This window comes from Belonocnema kinseyi, chromosome 5 (assembly GCF_010883055.1).
Source record: "Belonocnema kinseyi isolate 2016_QV_RU_SX_M_011 chromosome 5, B_treatae_v1, whole genome shotgun sequence".
Lineage (NCBI taxonomy): Eukaryota > Metazoa > Arthropoda > Insecta > Hymenoptera > Cynipidae > Belonocnema > Belonocnema kinseyi.
Window position 1 is genome coordinate 111,654,427 of NC_046661.1, and position 4,684 is coordinate 111,659,110.

The window sequence follows — 4,684 nt, forward strand, 5'->3', positions numbered from 1 at the left end:
GAAAAAAATAAGATCAAATGAGAAAAGAAAAGAGTAGTTCCAGAAGAAATGAAGGAAGGGAACGAAATAACAACAAAAAGAATCGATGAGGCAATAAATAGGCTAAAAACAAACAAGGCGACAGTAGAAGATATAATGGAGAACGAAGCGATGAAGTATGGAGGAGAAGGAGTTAGGCATGGAATGTGGAAGATCTGCAACAAGGTGTGGAAGGTAGAAGGGTAAACGGAAGAATGGATTACAGGACTGGTGGTACTGCTTGCCAACAAAGGGGAAGGAAGTAGGTAGAGGAGTACAGAGGGATCACCCTCATGCCAATCAGCTATAAAATATATGCAGAAATCTTAAGAAAAGGTAGGAGTGTCAGGCAGAACAAAAATAAAGTATTACGCCGAAATTCAGGGAGAAAGAGTGAGAAACTAATCGCATTGTTCGCAGATTTCAAAGCAGCGTTTGATTGAGTGAACAGAAAAGTGCTATGACAGGCAATGGAAGAGAGGGTTGTAGAGGAGAAGTTTGTGGAGAGGATAAAAGAAATTTCTACTAAAACCAGGATTAGGGTAAACATAGAAAAGAAAAAAAGGGACAGAAAGAAGTCTAAGGAAGGATTCCTGTTAAATCCGTTACTATTTAATATACTGCTGGCAGACTTAGAGGAAAAGCTAAAGAGAAAAGGAAAAGGATGAACGGTTTTAGTTAATAGCAAAGTATACTCTTAAGCATACGCGGACGATGTAGTTCTGTTAACAGATAATGAGAAGGAGATAAACGTAATGATGAGAATCTTCGAAGAGTATGTGGAAGCAAAATATTTGACGGTGAATATTAATCAGGCGAAGGTGATGTGCTTCAGAATAGGCAAAAAGTAATGGGGGTCAGTTGGAGTTGCCCAGGATACATGTTAAGAGAAGAGTTAGGAAGGGGAAAAATGGTAACTAAACCAACTAAAAGACTCTGAAAGTTTGAAGAGAAGCTAAAAAGAGGAGAGGAAAACAGAAGAGGAAAAGTATGTTTGGGCGAAATTCGAAACAATGAGGTGAGAGGCAATTTTGGAATCTCAAAATGAGAGGAAAAAAGGAGAAAAATATGACGGGTTTACAATATGCGAGAAGGAGTTATGGAGTAGCTGGAGATGGAGTTAGAGTTATTAGTAGAACAAGGAGAAGGGAGAGGCATAAAGATTAAAAATTCGAGGTAAAATAGATGGTATATGATGGTCAAAGAGTTGAGGAGCCAGAATATCTGAAAAAAAATAAAAAACGAAGAAAAATCAAGTAGGGTTGTACGGTTAGATTGGGAGAAGGAGTAAGAGCATGCAGATATTGGATGGATAAAGAGGAGAATCTATGTAGAGTATGTTGATACGAAATGGAGTCATGGGCACGCGTATTAGAGAGATGTGGAGGGGTGGAAGATGAACAGTTGAATATGGATGAACATGGACCTTCTAAATATTTTGTTTTTTCAAAGCAAAAAAATTCATTTATTTTTATTGCAATTCGAACGAATTTCCGGTCGTTATCCATAAATATTCGGAATAAAATTTGCAATGCATTTTTGTACCACCCTAATGTAGAGTGATCATGCTTGTGCTGCCGTCTCAGCTAGCAAAATTGTAACTACGTGGCAGCAAATTCGGAGGAAAAACACCAAGTTTATTTTTGCATATAGCATGTAAAATAACCAAAATCAAGCAGTAATTATACTTTTTTATGATTGGTAAATGCTAAATTAAAAAAATATGAGAAGAAGAATGTATTTTCTTCTTTTAATCGTTGTGTGTCAGGTTGCGGCTGTGCACTCAGCTCACTCAGGAGCTCAGAGATTGACTATTCTTCTAAATGAGGCTATGGAAACGAGAGCGGCCAATGAGTCCCCCAGAAAGAAGAAAGGCATCAATGGTTTCCTGGAAAGCAGACTGTGAAGACAAGTCCAGCAGGCTTATAGATCACATGCAGGTGCTGGACCATCGACTTCTACAATGCCGATAACCAGTACTGCGGCCCAGAAGAGAGGAAGGAGCGTAGAGGGAGCTGAGCAAACAGCTGCCTGAAGAACTAATCTCCTGACGATGGTAGTGACAGATACGAGCTACCCAGACTCGCTGCTTACTATGAAGCCATTTGAAATTTCAGCTCTTTAGGGTGGCCACATGGAGGGCGCTCGAAAGAATATCCCCAGATCAATGGCCAAAATTCGAGAACTCCATCTCTAGGTGAGGGGTCTTCGTATTCAATGCAGACGACCTAGCGGCTGAACCTTCGCTATACGACGCAGTGGTCGAGACAACGCCTAGAAAAGGTAAAGACATTAATACAGGTGGGGTGTAGTTGCTCCAAAAAGTGGCAAGGGCTACGGCGTGGTTTTCGGGTAAGCTTGAAGACCCGTCTGTTGCCCTTCTACCACTTTGAGCAGATCAACTTTAGGGTCACCGACCAGCGACCGGACGAGCCTATCGGGACAAAGGAAGATCGGGGGCAGACCTAAACGACTGCTCCTGGTCTAATCAATTACCCAAATTAACTTGCATCACAGCAAATGCACCTCTGCAGTTCTGAAGAGTGGCGGAAAATCAAGGTTTTTTATACTGGCTAAGAGAGTCAACGCTATCCCGTTGCTAGAGCTATGTTCGAGAGACCTGATGGTGATAGCCACAGATCTTTAAGCAATAGGAATCCAGGTAAAAAAGTTATATATAATTTATATATAGTTGACAAAGTACTGATATTTTTCATTTGCTTTACATAGAAAAGTTCTTAAAACAAATGAAAAATATAATTGTCTTATTTCACTATATATAAACAATATATAACATTTTCACCTGGGAAGGCTATTCATGGGATCGGCCTACTTTTCATATGACAGCTATACCAACCTGCCTGTGGAGGTACCTACACTGATGGTATACTGCAAGATAAGGGGTCTTCCTCTTCTGTTGGGGTTCAATGATAACTCCCAATATATACTTTGTGGGGCAGCACGCACTTCAACTCAAAAGGTAATGATCTACTGGAATACCTGATCACTAATAATTTAGATATTCTTAACACGCGGAACACCCCGAAGTTTCGTAACTCGGTCAGGAAGGAAGTCATGGACATCACTCTCTGTAATAGTAGTTTTAGACCTAAGCGTCAGGCGCTCTTGCAGTCTCAGCCCAGAATAATAAAGAATAAATGCCAAAAAGCTTTACAAATTATCGTAAGATTTAATCAGATTCCCTAATGAGGCCCACCAGTGTGGGCCGGAAAATTTACAACAATTTCATTGTCTCCAATTTAGCTAACATGAAGGGCAACAATAATTATCGAAACGTTCTCAAAGAGACATATGTGACATTTTATTGACCAGCACTATAAATGCGCTCAGTATAATAAAATGTATTTGCTCACGTGGCAAACAACTTTATGATCTTTATCTAAGAATTAACAGAATTTTTATGCAAAAAAGAAAAACAAATTTAATATGTAGATTATGCATATAAATAGATTAAACTTTATACGTACGGATGTTAGGTTGGCCACCAACATGATAGTATTTCCAATATTCCGTATAATTAGTCTTTGCATTTTAGTTTGATAAGGCCACTGCCCAAGCACTGATAATACAGTCTTAATAACCTTAAATCCAGGATCTGTTGCATCTTTTTCAGTTACGTCGTTTTTATCCCCCATATTTGTACACCTGTTTTAAACAACTTCTAATCAGTTATAATTCTGAAATAAATCTGGAAAATTTGTTTACTGCCACTGTTAAAAATGTTTTGAAATTTTCGAAACATGTCAAATACAAGAGTAACGCAATTTTAAGAATATGTGCACTGAATTCAAAATTGCAATACATGTTTTGAAAAATTCAGAGACTCTATTAAAGTTCACAATTCAAATGAGTCCAATTTGAGATCAAAAATTATTTTACATTTTATTTGTCCTAAAACTATTAAATTATCAGAAAAATAATAAATACGTTTCTTCTTCGTGTCGATTCAATACATCTTCAGAAGTCCCAATTAATTAATGATTTGATCTTAAAATTGCTCTTTAATTTCCTCTTTTTCTAGAATGATCGAATCTAAAGGATCACATAACGAAAGAAAAACTTAAGTAGAATGATTTAAAAAATAAATATGACTGAAAATGGCTTAACATGTTGCATTAAGCTAGTTTTTATATTCAAGCACTCAAAAACGACAAAAATGTCCTCGACAGTAGTGATGCATGTCAATCTTTCAAACATCTTTCAAACATCTTTCAAACATCCGTACGTTTATGTTCATTTTTGACGCGGTCGTGTCTAAACCTACAGACCTGTCAAGGGACGGGGAGCTGAAAAGGGGAGGATGGCGTGGCTTGTGTCCGTATGTATAGATACGACCTACATTAAAACCTCGAGCATGCATTTCTCAAAACTTTTTCGTACTTTTCAGGTAGAGATACTTGATTGCCTATCGTGCGCGACCTATCCGTTGTTAGGGTATTAAAGCTGATTAGGAAAAATAAAAATTGAACAAATACACAGCCACACAAAAAAAAGTGTGCGGATCTGGTAACAAGACACACGTATTCCTATGGATTTTGAGGCACTGAATTCAAATTCGGTATCAAAAATTACCCATCACATCATGGTTGAGCCATAACCTCAAAAAATGACGAAAAATCATGCACTGAGGCAAATAAATTTCAAA